Source organism: Pelobates fuscus, chromosome 1 (assembly GCF_036172605.1).
Source record: "Pelobates fuscus isolate aPelFus1 chromosome 1, aPelFus1.pri, whole genome shotgun sequence".
Classification (NCBI taxonomy): Eukaryota; Metazoa; Chordata; class Amphibia; order Anura; family Pelobatidae; genus Pelobates; species Pelobates fuscus.
The window spans coordinates 38,233,278-38,251,523 of NC_086317.1; the positions used below are offsets into that span (position 1 = coordinate 38,233,278).

The window sequence follows — 18,246 nt, forward strand, 5'->3', positions numbered from 1 at the left end:
ATTGCTGTCCAAGGATCAATGAATCTGTATGGCTGCACAAAGGACGGCCTGTGGTTGTGAGAAGAGCTGTGGTTTATAGTTTCAATGGGGTATGGTAGTTATGGTGCTTAGTAGGCCTCTTTAAGCTTGTGTGATCTACGGTAACAAATCTTTGCAAAACACTTCAGAAATAACATGTAAACATTTTACAATAGTTATAGTTGAAGATATAAAGGCGTACGGTACAACTATGATGTCAACAGTTATTTTTTTTTATTTTTTTTTAGGTGGCATAGAATCCTGGGTAATCTAATCTAATGGAGTGCATACAATGGGTAGGACACTTTTTGTTTACGTTATTGCAGATGAAAATGTATAAATTGCATATGGTTCCCTTTTGCATGCGTAAAACGATCTGTCTCTGGCTTTTAAACATTACCAATTGCACCTAATTTAATAGGCTATGAAAAATGCTATAAAAACCTACTTTGCTTTCTGAGCAGATAAAAATCACCCCGAGCACCTCAAAATTCACTTTTATGATCAAAGAAAATAAAAAATCAGTTATTGAATATTCCCGGTGAGTTTTATGCAGGGTTGAAATTCAGTTCACTTAGAAATAGAGTTTAGGTTGGGAAAATCCTCTCTATTTTGCCAAAGTGTAAAAAAAAAACACCTTTATATATTCTTGTAGGGAACTTTGTGCCAGGCTTATCAAATAAATAAGTGTCATAAGGCTATTTAGCTGAGATTGGACTATAATTCCCATGAACCCTTGCCAGCTATATGTCGTGTTTTTGGCTGGCAAAGGTTTCTGGGAGGTGATGAAGCAGATGTCCCACAGCTGTTGGAAATGTAGAACTGTCAGTTATTCACTTAGGTGGGAATTCTCAGGAATTCAAAGTAACTTTCACATTTTAGGCAAAAATGGCAAGATTTGAAAAGAATTCTCAGTACGCTATTGGAACGGCGCCAACCATGATCAACTCAGAGATGCGTTGAATTTCTATGGGGAATGTTCAGTGTCTCCATGCAGACCGTGGAGACGCTACGCATCCTTAACACAGGATACCTGGGGCTCCACTCAGTCAGCTGCGGCCATTTTTATTGGCCCTAAGTTGACAGATGGATTCTAAGTGTTTTTTTGTGGCTTGCAAGCTGCTTCAAGGAACCCCCCCACCCCCCCTCCTCTCCCCACTATGAACTAAACAGACCCTGGCTGGATCTTACTGCCTGGCCCCAGCGGTTTGTGACTGGTACTGGGCTTTGCCAGCTGCCCAGCACCGATAACCGTGTAATTGACTGAGAAGCAGGCTAGAATCATCATTACAGTGATGTAATTCTTAAAGCAGCCAGTAGATGGTGGTCACACTGCTGCTTTAACTAAGAAACCCATTTTATAATATCAGAATTGATATACGTAGGGTTAGGGTTTAGGTTAGGGTTAGAATTAATAGTAGGATAGGGTTGAGGTTAGGGTTAGCTGTTAGGTCAGGGTAAGGTAAGGGTTAATGCTGTTTTAGTTATAGGGATAGTGTAGGGTTAAGGGTGAGATTACAGTAGGGATACAGTTAGTGTTGGTGTTAAAGGACCACTCTAGGCACCCAGACGACTTCAGCTTAATGAAGTGGTCTGGGTGCCAGGTACCTCTAGGATTAACCCTTTTTTTTTATAAACATAGCAGTTTCAGAGAAACTGCTATGTTTATAATGAGGGTTAATCCAGCCTCCAAATCCTCTAGTGGCTGTCTCATTGACAGCCGCTAGAGGTGCTTGCGTGCTTCTCACTGTGAAAATCACAGTGAGAGCACGCAAGCGTCCATAGGAAAGCATTGTAAATGCTTTCCTATGCGACCGGCTGAATGCGAGCGCGGCTCCTGCCGCGCATGCGCATTCAGCCGATGACGTCGCGATCAAGATGGAGAGGAGGAGGAAAGCTCCCCGCCTGGCGCTGGAAAAAGAGGTAAGTTTAACCCCTTCCTCTCTCCAGAGCCCGGCGGGAGGGGGTCCCTGAGGGTGGGGGCACCCTCAGGGTACTCTAGTGCCAGGAAAACGAGTATGTTTTCCTGGCACTAGAGTGGTCCTTTAAGCATTGGGTAAGGAGTATGGTTGGTGTAGCGTTTGAGATTTTAGTATTTTTATTTCTTTTGTGTCCCTTTCATTTTAAAAATGTTATTCTCACATATATGATATTAGATGAAAGACCTTTCTGTCCTTTAAAAACACAATATATAATATGTATGGGTGCACTTCAAGATAAAACCTTACATTGTGGTGGAACAAACCTATTGCTCAGATTCGTTTTGTTTTAGTTCAGAACTTGTCCAATGGTTTCTGTCCTTTTCCTTGCCATAAATATGGTGTCAATAGGCATCGTTGTTATTTATCCCCAAATAATATTCCTATAAACACTTCTGCATCATACGTTCTCTTAATAAATATGCGTTGATGCCCTGTGGACATGTTAAAGAGGATCTAATCTACAGGTAAGTATATCCGCTAATCTAAAGGTTTGCTATTAATATCAGTAATTTAATGAGTTGATTAAATGATACATTAGTGAAGGTATAGGCCTCCTTTTGCTTATTTTTTTTTTAACTAAATAAAATGGTAATGGAACACTTCAAATACAATAACCACTACGGAACCTATCTTCATTGACGCTTCCAGCACTGTACTGCAGCGCTTGGCTAATGGAAGCTTTCTGCTCTGAAGGCAGAGGGTACTAAATAGCTTGACTCCTTACATTGAGTATAGTGGTTATGGTAGTGCTAGTGGTTATGGTGCTTTGAGTGTTCCTTGAAATATTGATTGGAAAAAAGCAAATTCTAAAATCAATTTTTTTTATTTTTTTTTATTTTTTTATATATATTCAAAGCATTCTTGATTTTGGAGCACATTTTAAGTGATGCTTTAAGGCCTTCTTGGGAGGAAAAAGGTAGTTCAACTCAACTGTATTTCCCCAACAATGGAAAGTGTAGCATTATGTTTTTGTTCTTTTATCTTAAAACTATATTATTTAATAACAAATGCTTTACCTGTATATTCCCAGACCACCTGCCTTCACTTTCATTTACTCTTTTTTACTAGATAGTGGAGGTGAATCTTTTCATTAGGCTATTACTTGGAATGCTGTAGAATTGCTTTGCTGTTCTTTAGAAAGGCTACATTTTGCCGGCAGATACATTCTCTGTTGTTCTGCTGTTTGGATTACGGTGTCTACAAATTTCAATTATCCAACTGACCTTTGACTGCCTTGAAAAATATTAACCCTCCTTGGTAGCCTATGAAAGCAGTCCACATTCTCATGGGAGCACCAGCTTGATAGAGTTGAAAGGTCTCGTTGGAGCTACCTGTATTGAAGCAGGGATTTAAACTGAAACTGCGCTCCACAAATCGTGTGGATTTTAAGATCACCTTCAGAGAGATATAGAATCAATCTGTATAATGTGGGAGCAAAATACTCCGCTAATTTTATAGATTAAGTTACATATAGCCTGAAGTTGACATCATAGACAGCAGTTGGTGCACTACACTATCCATTCTATCTACAAATTTATTTATTTATAAAAATGTTTACCAGGATGGATACATTGAGATTTCTCTCGTTTTCAAGTATGTCCTGGGTCTTTGTCCACAAAATATTGCATTGTTACAATAGGATACAATATACAAACTATATATACATACATACATAAATTTAATACATAACAGGCAATAAATATATTTAACCATGACAGGTGCATTCTGTGCTGAGGTGTATTGCCATAGATTTCTTAAGATTTCAGATTGAATTAAGTTTTAAATGTGTCCCCGAGGTTATTCCATAATTGCGGTGCTCTGTTGGAAAAGGAGGATCGAGCCACTTTATTTTTGTATTGCGGTATGTTAGTACTGGATCAGAGGTTATAGGAGGTGGGAACAGCTGGGGAGAGCATTCTACCCAGGTAGGGTGGGAGCTTCACAAAAAAGCTCTTAAGCACAAGGCTGGAAAGATGAAGCGTGCGTCGGGATTCCAGCGAAAGCCAGTTTAGCACTTTTAACATGTCACAGTGGTGGGTAAAGTAATCACATTCTAGTACAAAGCGGCAGAACGAATTATATAACGTAGTAAGGTGGATTTGCGGTGTGGGTGCATACACTACATCCCCATAATCATGGACCAGCATTGGCATCGGTTTCCTTACTATAACACTTAGGCAGGATTTGTTTCTGTACAGGGCTCCTAGTTTTGGGTAAAGATTTGAAGAGATTTTTTCAATGTGAAGGCCAAAGGATAGGTTGGGGTCTAGCAACATACCTAGATAGTTAAATGAGCAGACTGTTGTCAGTGTGCTATTTGAATTTGTTCTGATACACAATTGTTGATTTTGTAGCTTATGTAATTTAGGTACAGTTCCAAAGATCATTCTAACAGTTTTGTCAGTGTTTAGGAAGAGTTTGTTATCCGCTATTCACTTTTCTACGTCTGCGAATTGGTTTTGGAGCACAGCCTCAAGCTGCGGTAGCTTGGGTTTACTAGCGTAGATTAGTGTCGTCTGCATACATGTGTACAGTTGAGGATTTGCAGACGTTAGGCAGATCATTTATAAATAATGTGAATAGAAGGGGGCCGAGTATGGAGCCTTGGGGAACACCACACGTGACTGAAAGAGAGAGGGAAGCTCTATCAGAAATGGCCACATATTGCAATCGGTACATACATACAATCAAAACCAGGTTAGTGGACGATCACCAATGCCTGAGCTTTTACGATTTTGCAAAATCAAGGAAAACGGCTCCAGTTAGGTCTCCTTGTTCCATGCCAATTTGGATGTCATTGCAAGCTTTTAAGAGGACTGTCGAAGTTGAGTCGAAGTTGAGTGATTTCCGCTAGTGGTACCACACAATTCCATGTGTGCGCATGCTCGCTGCTTGTGGCATACGGTTGCAATACTTGCGAGAAGTACATTTGTCATCATAGTTATTCTCTGAAAATACTCTTTTATAAGCTTTGATGTAGGGGGTTTAATTTATGGTCATCAGTCACTCTCTGCCTCCCTAATTGTTTGCCTTTACTGTTGTGCCGACGGCATAGCAGTAAAAACTAAAGATGTATTCTCCCGCCCCCCCCCCCCTAAAAAAAAGAAAAATTCTATAATGAGCAAAGTCGTCTATTTACTAGAATTTGGTTTATAGACCAAATTTAATCCTGTTTAACCCCTTAAGGATCAAACTTCTGGAATAAAAGGGAATCATGACATGGCACACATGTCATGTGTCCTTAAGGGGTTAAGGTGACTCCAAATTGTCTTCTAACATAACTGGCACATTTCATATTTGACATACCATACATCACTTATATGGTGAGCAGTGCCAAAGCAGCCTGGGCCTAACGCAGTCTTGCCGATAATTGATGTAAACTTTTATTTATTAAGCTGCGTTGCATTGTAAAACCGAATCTTGTGCGGAGAGAGACTCGGCGCAGGATTTAAGGCTTGACGAAGTTCTCTTGCAAAACACATTTTTCATTAGACAGAGGAAACTCTTGCGCTTTCGTGAGCCTCATGGTAGCTGTGATGAAGACTTAATGCGACAGTCCTTCTTGGTACGGAACTGATCGGGCTAATAATGTATAGCCAGGAGCTTTATCACTAATACAGAGGCTACCTTGAATCTCCTGGCTTTATAAACTTCTACGGCAGCATGGAAACATAGCGGTTTTACTTTTAGGATTTGCAAGGCACCTATACAGAAACATTGGTATAGCAGTAAATTTAAACGGTTTATTATGCTCTAAGATAATAATCCATGGATCTACATAAGTAAATGGTTATATGTGTCCTAACTGTCTTAAACCAAAATAGCAAATATTATTGTGCTGCTATGTTAAATAGTGAAGAAAGACCTGATTTTTAAAGGGACACTAGAGGCACCGAGACCACTTCATCTCATTGCCGTTTCCTGCTGTTTCACAGACATGGGATAAAGCGTGGCCAACTTTTTTTTTTTTTGCTGCTTCTACATTCTTAATTCCAGATCATTTATTAGATACTCTGATACTCCAGTTTAGAACTTGGTCACTGGGACTGGGTGACAAATTCTGCTGTTAGCTTTCATTGTACCTGGTTTGCACGGTTAAACACCAGGGTGGATATTCCACTTATTATTGCTCCAACTGTTTCCACCAGCTGTTTGAATCCTAAATGAAGTGTTACATTCATATTTTTTAGAGTCAACTCGAGAAACAAAAGTTGCTTTATTTTATGTCTGAGCCCGTCTTTGAATGAGATCTTTATTATTTGTGAGGGATTTAAAGAAACAGTGTGGTCTTATTATTGGGATTAATTGGCATGCCCTTATTTACCAAGTGTTTTAATAAAACTCCTTTCAGCTCCTGAAGGGACCAGAAACTGAAAACCTTGGATTTTTTTCTTTCTGCTCTCGTCTATCGTCAAGATGCATAAAGCTAATTTTGTTGCGTAGTGGAGCCGGACAGATGTATATAGAAGTATAAATTTATTTTGTAACACCTTCAGGGAACACACTTACTTTTTATTCCACACTCTTTCACAGTGCACCTCGTATACCGGACTAACAAAGAGCTGCTTTCTGTGTGACCATCGTCTGTTAAAGCAGGATATAACTGAATGTTGGAAGCCATGGAAAATATACTGCCTGCGTAGGCACAATAACGCAGTCATAGAGAAAGAAATCGCAACTTCATTAAAGCCACTGCGGCAAATGAAAAAATATGTTTCTTCTTTTTGGTAGATGGGTTGGACATATGTTGGCATGCATGGCTTAGACAGTGGGTCCCTTGGATACAATGATGTCCAGTCCACCGTTTGTAGAATGTATGTCTAAACTGCAGCATGACATTTTGTATCTCTGTGCTATTAAAAATACATAAATTTTTACTGTTCATATTCCTTTGATATGTTTGGATCCTTCTGTTCCAACTTTTTAAGGGTAAGGAACATTTTAGTTCCAGTTATATGCCAGGCATTCAGAAATCTTTCTGACGAATGCCTGCCACCCATCCTTTTTAAAAAGTTTATTTTAAATATTAACTTTGAGGATTCAAACTTTGAGTAGTCCCTTTTTTTGCGTTCAAAGACATAGTGGTAAACTATAATTAATTCTTGCTCCCCAAGAGTTCCCAGTCCTCCACTTTAAACAAATCTTACTAATCACCCAGAGACATCAGGGGCCGTGGTGTGCCCATCACTGTGATTTGATTAATTTGTTGCCAAAATCCCTTCTGACATAATTTTTGACATTAACGATGGACTACTTTAGTTATAAAAATAGAGGGGAAAAAATCCAGTACATTTAAGCACATAACAAATAACGCTCCAAATCCCTGTGATTGTCTAGGTGTAGTTCTTGCTTCTCAGTGATATTTGTTCTAGTATTCACAGAATTTCTGAGAAGACAATGGATCAGCACACAGTGATCAATAAAAACAAAATTGGGGGGGAGCACACCTGAAGATATGAGGCTCCCTTTTAAACCCCACAAGTTCTAAATGATAATAACTAAGATAAAGGTTGCATCAAAAGAAAAATGATATTTATAGTATAAACCACGTGTAAAAATGGACTATGAGTACTTGCATGTCCATTCTCTGGTCAAGCCCATCTAGATTTAATTCTTCAGTGTGTATTACTAGATGCCCCAGTACAAAAAGCATGTTAGTCCTACCAGGGACGTACATGTTCAATACTGCAAAAGCCTACTTGCATGGACAGCGGAGCCCTATTGTGACCTTATACGGGGTGAGAGTATTGAATGACGCTCTGGTACTGAGCATTTATAGATTTTACAAATATATATATATATATATATATATATATATATATATATATATATATTTTTTTTTTTTTTTCTTGTTTCTCCAGTTCTGAGATAACAAAACAGAGTTCTCAAAATATGCCAGGTTGGAGATATGTCTGCCTGTTAACTCTCACACACTTTCCTATCCTGAATTACTGTGTGATTTCTCTGTGGGTTTGAATTAACATAATCTTTCATTTAAACTCTTAATAAAGTGGAAGTCAGACCCAAGGCATAATGATTGAGGCAAATGTACTGTATTTGTCGTGTTTTCGGTTTGGCGTGGGTAACCTCAATTTTAAATTTTAAAGAAGTCACATGCCTTTACATTTCTCCTCTGTAGGAAGAAGGATTAATGTAATCTCTTTAACTTGCACTTTAGAGGGGTCAGCAAGAATTCAGCAGAGGAGAGCAATGTTTTCATGAAGACTACTTTTGGTGAAGATGAAAGTATTTTATTGAAGGGAATGGGGGGGAGTTTTGGGGGGTGGGGGGAAAAAGTGACAGTAGGAATAAGGGAACATTTTAAAGATCAATAAAGGCAAAATACTTATGGAAAGTAATTGTAAAGATTTAACTTGCTAGAATTGTAACGGTAATGAAAACCAAAATGTATGCAAAATAATGTTTGCAAAATAAGCAAGTTTTCCCAATTTAATTTAAAATTAAAATTTAGTGTTTCACAGATGTCAATCTAATAAGTGCTTTCTTTTGTTCCTTTGCCAGAATTAGAAATAGGAATGCTCAGAGTTTTTCTCGTTTTGAGGGCGTCCTAGCTTAGAACCATACTGGATACTTATAAAGCTCAATGAGCCGAGTACTGGTCATGAATGAGTCTATTAATAGCATCAGTAACCCTTTGAGTGCTCTGGCTCATAAAGGGTTACAGTTTAGTGTAAAGTTTCATAACCCGGGATTGTCTCCCTATCTTCAATGGGTCTCCATAACGTGCAAAATTAACATGATTTAAAATAAAAAATTATAAAGAATCAAAATAAAATGTTTACTTTAGACTCCTTTGGCAATTTGAAGGTAGAAGTTTGCCATCTACAGTAATTGCTCATTGCGTCCACGTTTCTTTGCTTCCAGTGCTGGGATATGTCTGTAGCTATACATCTCCTCGAAGGATTGTAGTCTCAGGAGACCGGGAAATTCCATTTAATCAGTGATTTTGCTGCTCATTTAGACTTCAGCACTGTGATTGGATTAGACATTGATTGGATCACCGCTCTGTTATTCCTCTCGCCTCCAACCCCCAAATAAAAAACAAAACAAAAACAAAGAAAATGAGCATTTCATAAGGAGAAAATCTTTATAAAATGTTCATAAAGATTGTGTTGGAATTTCACTGAGATTCCAACACAGACAAAAGATATCACAAGACAAAGTAGCTGAGCTATCTCTGTCAAGGTTTGCCAAGCCCTCCGCTGTCCCTAATGACTCAACAGGGTAAAAAGGCTCAGTCTATGGAGAATCCTGTTATCTCGCGAGAGTACAGCGTTAAAGTAAACGTCTGGCTCTTCATCAAGCAGAAGCTTACTTCAGCGCTGTAGTCTCGCGAGATAGCGGGATTCTCCATAGACAGAGCCCTTTCCCCCTCATGTGTCACTAGAGGATCTTGCACAAAGCAGATGGCGGCAGCCGCATGGGACAGGTTCAGGGAAGTAAAAATTACCTTCCTCTGCCACTCTGTAATCACCGTAATTCAAACAAAGCCGTCACAATCTGAGGTCTTTGCAAAATATGCCAAGATCTCAGAAGGTGACAAAGCCACTTCTAATGTTTACTTTTTAAACCATAAAATCTCTTCATGCATTATACAGCATTGGCCATACTCTAAATTTTTGTGATTTTCCTTAAAAACCTTCCTCCTCTCCAAACCACATCCCCGAGTAGTGCGTAAATTCTCCATGACTCTTGGACAGTGACGCGCTAAACACAGGACGTTTCCTAGACATCACAGCAACTACAGCATGTGTGAAAAGGGGAAAAAAAGTTAAACATGTTCCTAATTGTTTTTTTTAATCTGGTTAAAAGATAGATCATTTTACACGTTCTAGTTAAATGTTTATATATATCTTTTTTTTGTTTTAAATACCAACTTAGTATAATTCTACAGCCGAAAAGTAGCTTTACTAGAAGATAAACATCACCCCACCCCTGTTGTGGCCTCAATTTTAATATTTTTGGATAAGATTTCAAAGTGATTTAATATTTGGATACACTTCTAAAATTATCTCTTTCTACATATTAACATATTATTTGAACTATTAAGTCATTTTTAAAAGTTTATCCAAAAATATTCGATCGTTTGAAAAGCTCATCCAAAATAAATATTAAAATTGAGGCCCACATAAATCACTAGTAAGTTCAAAAGAAAAACATATATAGATTTAAAAAATAAATAAAAATATCGCTAAATACTTATCCTCTCCCCCAACACATAGCTATCATAGTGTTTTAACTGGGACATTCTTATGACTGGCATTGTCCAGACTCCTAATCCCTACTATGGGTTCTTCTTGTATCATACGGAATTAATTACTCACTCGTCTTCCCTAATGTCACAAAATCATTTGGTGAAAGTGAGACATCATGTGATACGTGCTGGTTAAAGGCCAAGTGTCTCCCTCTAGGATTTAATTTTCGCTAATCCTCTTAGAAATTTTAAATGAAAACTTTCATGTCTGTGATCAGGCAACGATGGAACTTCTTCAAATAATGTTTTGGAATTTCTATATTGTTAGGATTCTCTAAAGTTAATAGATATAAATGTTCTCCCTCAAGAGATATATATGTGTTATTTATTGACATGTTTATTTTTTTTCTTTCTTACGAATACCTTTTTCTGTACGTTTTATCTGCTAACAGAAACACATCAAAGAAAGAAATACTGTGTAACTGAGTTATGAAAAAAAGCTGGTGTAACCATCGTAGTGATAGTCTTTCATATCTTATTGTTGTCAAAACAAACGAGATATCATCAACTAGAATTTGAAGGGTAAATACTACTGAAATGTCAAAAGTGAACTTTTTTTTTTTTTTAATAGAATGAGTAGCAATACAATGTTAACTCTCATTGTTATGATTTATCTATTTATTTATTATTCAATTTACTTAAAGGATCACTCGAAGCACTATAACAACTGGATTCCAATATTGTTGAATGGCTAAGGCAGTGGAGGGTTGTAGTCAATGGAGTATATTTGAAGCTTGGGCTTGTCACCAGTGGGGTACCTCAGGGATCTGTACTTGGACCCATTCTCTTTAATGTTTTTATTAGTAATATTGCAGAAGGTCTTGATGGTAAGGTCTTTTTGCTGATGATACTAAGATATGTAACAGGGTTGATGTTCCAGGAGGGATAAGCCAAATGGCAAATTATTTAGGTAAACTAGAAAAATGTCAGAGTTGTGGCAACTGGCATTTTTTTTCCCATGTATACTTTTTATTGATTTTCAGAAGAAAAATAGGATTGGGATACAGAAAGGAAAAAGGGGGGGGGGGGGGGGGGGGGGAAACACGTTCATATGCATGCAAAAGCGTACATAGATGGTACAGCAGAAGTATATGCGATACATAGGCATCATACAAAGGCACTTGTGCATGTATTATATTACTGGAATGGTAATGGTAAGTGAACATCATATGTACATTGGTGTTGCTTAGTGCATGACCTTGCGTCCCTCCACTGTTATGGTGACACTTTATGCATATACTGAGTTAAGGTTGTATATAAGCATGTACCCTGGCACTCTCCCACGTGACATGGAACTTGCCATGTGTGTAGAAGTTGTTGTCTGATTGCAGGATGGGTGGTGCCAGCGCGTTGCTGGGTTATTGGGTCTTACTGGATACCTGTTTATGTGTATTTACTGTTCCGATTTCGTCAGGACACGATAATCGTGTAATGTCTGCACTATGGGTTTGCCATTTCGCCCATTTTTTAGCGTATGTATGCGGTTGACCACTCAATCTATATGCCATTTGCTCAAACTCTGCAATAGTCTCGAGTCTATTCCACACCTCCTTGATGGATGGGGCGTTCTTGGTTCGCCAATGTGCGGCTATGCTAGTTTTCGCCGCTGTCAGTATATTTATCAGGACATGATTGTTCTCGTCAGAGAACAGCTCCGGGGCTAAGTGTAGCAGGTAACATTCTGGCGTAAATGGTATTGCATGGGACGCTATTAGCTTTACTGCTTTTTGTATTGTGTGCCAAAACTTCTCCAGACGTGGGCATTCCCAGAATATGTGTAGAATGTTGCCCTTGTGTAGTTCGCATCTCCAACAGGTGTGTGGAATAGATGGGTACATGGTCGTTAACCTGGATGGTACGAAGTACCATCGCATCAACAATTTATTATATGCTTCCCAGTGAGACAAACTATGGGATGATTTTTTTGTTGTTTGCATGGCTTGTAGCCAGGTCGGAGCGGGAACACTAATGTGCATGTCTTTTTCCCATTGTTCCATGTACTTGTGTGTGTTTAGAGGGTCTGTGTCATTTAGTGCTCTATAGCAGAGGGATAGGTGTTTCACATATGGTCGCTTGCCTATACAGCATAGTCCGAATTGCGTAAGATGGGAAACATCATCCTGTTTAATTTGTAACGAGTGAAGGATATGTTTGAGCCTAAGATAGGTATATAAATCTCTGGGGGATAGCTTAAATTCCTGTTGAAGGTCCGGGAAAAGTTTAATACCATTTTCTGTGTATAGCTGCGTTATTGATGTGAGACCTTTTTGGATCCATGGGTCTAAGTGTAAACTCTCTGAGAGCTCCGAGATCGTTTGAATGGGGGCAAAGTATAGGATGTTATGTGTGCCTGTGAGGTTTCTCGCCCATTTCCTCCAGCTGTCTATTAGGAATCTCGTGCACATCAGAGGTCTACCATTTTTGTTATCCCATTTTGTAAACGAAGTCAGCAATGAGTTTAATGTGTATTTGCGTAAACATGCATTTTCCAAATGTACCCATATAGGTGGTATAGGGCGGGAAAGTATATCGAGGCCGTGGGTCAAGGCTGCTGCTCTATAATAAGCTCTAATGTTTGGCATTCCCAACCCCCCTTTGGTAGGTGGAAGCCATGTAAGCCTGTTAGCTATTCTCGGAGGTTTCCTTTTCCAAATGTATGTATTAAATAGAGTTTGAAATGCGCGTAACAGTTTGTCTCCTAAAGCAATGGGCACAGTTCGGAACAGGTATAAGACATGGGGAAGCGCCATCATCTTAATGGTATTTATCCTACCTAGCCATGAGATCTCTAGGTTTTGCCAGCTATCCAGTTTTTCTCGCAATTTACCTATAAGCGGGGTATGGTTTTCTCGAACTAATTGTGAGGTCGATTTGGTCAGGTTTATCCCCAAGTATTTTAGAGAAGTTTTCCTCCAATCAAAGGGGTGCTGCGATTTGAGATGTTGGATTGTGTGTGCAGGTATACCTATTGAAAGTGCCTGTGTTTTTTTGGGGTTATTTTTATTGTATGATACGCGTCCATATAGCATGAGGAGCTCCATCAGGGACGGGATAGATTTTGTCGGATTTTTGAGGAACAGGAGCACATCGTCAGCAAAGAGCGCTAATTTCTGTGTTCCTACTGGGGTGTTGATGCCCTCTATTTCTTGGTGGTGTTTGATGTGTAGGATGAGCGGCTCTAAGCAGAGTATAAACAGAAGAGGGGATAACGGGCAGCCTTGGCGCGTGCCATTGCTAATATGAAATGATTCAGAGAGGAAGCCTGAGTTGAATACTTTTGCTGACGGGGATTTATATAGGGCCATTATACCCTTTAGGGTCTGTTCCGTGAGGCCCATTTTTAGTAGTGTAGTGCACATATAGTCCCAGCCCAGGCGATCGAACGCCTTTTCGGCGTCTAGAGCCAGCACTATGCCAGCTTGTCGGCTAACTTTAGCCCAGTTAATCAGGTTAATGAAGTGCCTAGTGTTGTCACCCGCCTGTCTACCGGGGACAAATCCTGCCTGCTCCTCTGAAATCAGGGCTGGCAGATGTGCCTTCAGTCTGGTTGCCCAAAGCTTAGCATAGAGTTTGATATCTGCATTTAAAAGAGAGATGGGTCTGAGATTTTCACATTGCGTAGGTGGTTTACCTGGTTTGGGTTGGGTGACCACATGGGCTTCTTGCATCTCCTGAGGGAGGTCTCCAGATTGTTTAATAGCGTTAAAGAGATTGGTTAAATGGGGTATAAGTATATCCGCCGCTTTATGGTAGTAATAGTTAGATAACCCGTCCCCGGGGCTTTGTGTTTGGGCAAGGATTTTATGGCCTGTCGTATTTCTTCTTCAGTGAATGGGTCATCCAATTGTGCACTTGCTTGCTGCGTTAGTCGGGGCAAGGGTGCATTGTTCAAGAAAGCTTCTATGTGTGTGGCATTTGGTTGCGGAGTGTTGGGATCGGTTTTCAGATTATATAATTTATTATAGTACAAAGAGAGCTCATTCACAATATCTAGGGGGTTGTATAGTTTACCTTTGGTAGGGGAATCTATGTATGGGATTTTGGATTGTAACTGTTTAGTTTTAAGTCTGTTAGCTAGCACTCTGCCCGCTTTATTACCATATGTGTAGTGTTTAAGTTTTAGAGTTCGTAGCCACCATTCCGTGGTCACTAGGTCTAGGGCTTGTAGTTTTTTCTGGATGTCGGCTATTTGTGCAGTGACACTTTTGGTTGGGTTTGTTTTATTTAAGGCCTCTAAAGCTCTTAGGTTTAATTGAAGTGTATGACTGGTTCCAGTGACACGTTTTTTTTTGTGTCGACCCTTCTCTAATGAATATTCCTCGCATGACTGCTTTATGGGCTGTCCATACGGTTTGAATAGGGATGAGGTCAGTCTCGTTATTTAAAAAGTAGTTTGTTGCTTCCCTTGTGATCGTATCAAGAACCTGCTGGTTGTCGAGTAGGCTCTCATTGAGTCTCCATTTCCCTCTGCCCCTCGCTTGGTACAGGGTTCGGAAGGTGATGCACAATGGCGCATGATCCGACCATGCACGCTGACCGATCTGCACCCCGTCAACATTAGCCAAAGTGGCCTTATCCACCAGGCACATATTGATCCTCGTATAAGTATTGTGCACTTGTGATAGATATGTGTAGTCTTTTTCTTTAGGATACGCAGTTCTCCAGGTATCGTAAAGATTATTAGCGAATAGGATTTTGCTAAATTCAGTGCAATTGGAGACAGCACATGAAGTGGGACGTTTGTTATGTTCCCTTTTAATATCTAGGTCTGGATCTAGGGTGCAGTTAAAGTCCCCGCATATTATTGTGTGACCTTGTTTCATGGAGTCTGTGTTTCATGGCTTTACGAATGAAGGAAATTTGGGCTTTGTTTGGTACATATATGGATGCAATGGTAACCTGCATACCGTTAAGGCTTCCAACCAAGATCAGGAGTCTACCTGATGGGTCTGCATAAGATTTGGTTTCCTGGAATACCCAATCTCGGTGGAAGAAAACAGCTACTCCCCTAGATTTGTGGGGGGAGTATGCATGGAATGCTTGAGGGTAGTGAGGTGAGCTGAGACGGGGAGGGTTGCGGATACAAAAATGGGTTTCCTGGAGGCATACAACAGCCTTTGACGTATGCATGGATTGGACTGCCAGACGTTGCTTATGAGGGCTATTTAATCCTTTCACATTCAAGGAGAATATTTTAAATGTTGTGTCTGTCATAGTGGGTGTGGTTAGGGTTAGCTTGTATACGGTTCACCATCTCCTTGTCCCTGGTGTTGTTTAAGTTTGTTTGTTGTACTTTATGAGGGCGTACATAGTGTATCATGAACCCTGCTCCACTCATTACATTGGTACCGGTATAGCTTTGGCATTTAGGCTGGGGTTGCAAGTTATGCATATATGTTGCAAATGTGTCACGGGGGTGAGACATAGTGTTACCCATAACGTTTAAGCGATACATATGACGTAAGAGCTGGGGGGTGGGGACAGGGGTGAAATTCGGGAGGGGGAAACTGAAACTAACCTGCATACAGTGCAGGGGTAGATTGTGCCTCAGATGGAAGATATCTCCTCTCATCATGTGGGCAATGGGGGGTGGTGTGAGAGTGACCACCGACAAGTATGTGTGAAGAAGCGGTGCTATCGAGCCTCCTTAGTTTTATAAAGGTGTGGCGTACCCTCTGAGATAAGTAACCATGTGTCATCTCGTGGATAGTCCACCGACCACTAGTAAATGTTGCATACCCTGAGGTATTGTATAGTCGTCAACTGGGGATTGGGTGACTTTGTTGTGTTACATCCCCCACTATTATTTTGTGAGGGAATTTAATGTGGTATGTGTACGTGTGAATCATACATAACATTTGTTATAACTAGCAGAAGCATATGGTAAAACATTAATAATAAGAAAAAAAAAACAAATTAATGCTAAAAAACACCAATAACAATAAAAAATAAATAAGTAGCTTTACACAATATTCCTGCATAGGTCAAGCTGCTTAGTAACCGGCTATACCTTGCATGACATGCTGCCTATATAGCTGGGATTTATTTATAAAAGAACCTGGCATCTATGTTACGCCCAATTGTATATGCATTAAAGCCTTATACGGCTGTTAACAGTTATTTGCGGATACAGATGGAGTGTAGGCCATCTCAAGGGTTTTGTGCGCATACCGTTATCTGTAATTAGGGCTGGACCTGTGTCCAGTTGGGACAGTTGGTATTACCACTGCTGAGGAGTATTTGCTTTAAGGGCTTTGTGAATGTTTATGCGCGCGTATTTCTGTACATAGTGCTAAAAGCATGGTACAGTACGATACTGTCATAAGTCGTGTTATACACATTTTAGCTATGTGAGGTTAGTTATTAGGGCCTGCAGTAGGGTGCGTGGCATAGATGTCAGAGCGGCTGTTAATCACCTCAATTTTTGTTTCGGTACCTTAGTGGTAGCGTTAGACACCGTAATGTTAGATAAAACAAGCAACGATAGTACCAGCAAGTGTGGACATATGTGCAGCATGAAATCCAGTAACACAGTTGCCTAACATTGGCATTGTTCATTTAGGGCAACATCAAGCAAACATAAGAGGTGATACTTAAGTGGATTCAGCGGGTCCGGCGAGTTGTGGTGAACCTAATGATTCAGTCCGCATTTTGCGAGTTCGATTTCATAGGGGAGCCTATCATGGTCCATTCGGTCCTCATCTTTTTCGGTTGCGTTTTCTGCGGGGAGCTGCGGCCCATGTTGTGGTGTAGGCCCCATTCTTTAAGTTTCGCCATACCGACTTCTGCTTCCAAGATCGCTTCAGTTCTGCCTTTGTACCATATCAGCAATTTGGTTGGATACGGTATATATACGGTATGTACATATACGGTATGTACGGTATTTGATGATTTCGCAGTGTTTTGGTGACATTGATGAACTCTCTGCGTTTTGCCATGGTTGCCGCAGACAGGTCGGCGTAGATGCTGATGTCTTGAAAGGGGTCTGGCAGATGTTCCATTTTTCTTGTAGAAGTGAGGATAGTTTCTTTTGATGTATAGTAATGGAAGCGGGCTATCACGTCCTTAGGTGTATCTGCCGGGAATCTAGCTGGCCTGGGGAGTCTGTGGACTCTGTCTAGCGCCCATGCTGAGGCCTCTAGCTGCGGTGCAATGGCGGCGCACATGTTCTTCAAGTATTGTGGTAGCGGCTCCGCGGATATTGAGTCCGCGATGCCCCTGAACCTGAGGTTATTCCTCCTTGCCCTGTCTTCCATGTCAGCTACTTTTACCATATTGAGTTGTTCTTCTTCCAGTTTGTGTAGCTGGTCTACCACATCATTATGTGCTGAACACAGCTCCTCCATTTTATTTTCCAATCGGTTTGTACGTTCACCTAAGTCCTGAATTTCTTCACGGATTTCTTTTGTTATCTGTCTGAAGTCAGTTCCCAGGGACTCCTTCAGTGCTTGTAACATGATATGCAGGCTATGGTTAGTGACTGGGGCATCACCTTGAGATAGCTGGACAGTCTCCTCTTCTATGATGTTGTCTGCCTCATGTAAGTGTATGTCTGGGTCGGCGCCATCTTGTTTTTGCCGCGGGTGCTCTTTCTTGCTCGTACGGATCGGATCCGTTAACTTGAGCTGCTTGGACGGTGCCATGGGTATCGGGGAGGGTGTAACACCCGGTAGATAGGTTCTGTTAAGCTGTTTCGGCTCTTACTGTGTAGCTGTAAGCTCGGTGGTCGCGGAGCTCTCACTATGTGCGACTACTCCATGCGCCCGGTAGCCACGCCCCCCGCAACTGACATTTAATGTGGATAAGTGCAAGATAATGCATCTTGGACGTAAAAACCCAAGGGCAGAGTACAGAATATTTGATAGAGTCCTAACCAACATCTGAGGAAAGGGATTTAGGGGTGATTTTTTTCTGATGACTTATAGGTAGGCAGACAATGTAATAGAGCAGCAGGAAATGCTAGCAGAATGC

At 40.4% G+C, this 18,246-nt stretch overlaps 1 protein-coding gene across 2 annotated transcripts in view; it reads left to right on the plus strand.

Moving 5' to 3' along the window:
- Nucleotides 1-18,246, plus strand: part of TIAM1 (TIAM Rac1 associated GEF 1) — a 277,233-nt gene that overhangs the window by 60,705 nt on the left and 198,282 nt on the right. The window contains exon 1 of one of the 2 annotated variants that reach the window (XM_063447957.1): nt 293-314. The exons of the other annotated variant lie outside the window; for it this stretch is intronic. The gene's annotated coding sequence lies outside the window, so the exon portion shown is untranslated. Of the gene's footprint in view, nt 1-292; nt 315-18,246 lie in introns of those variants that run through there. 2 annotated transcript variants of the gene reach the window in all.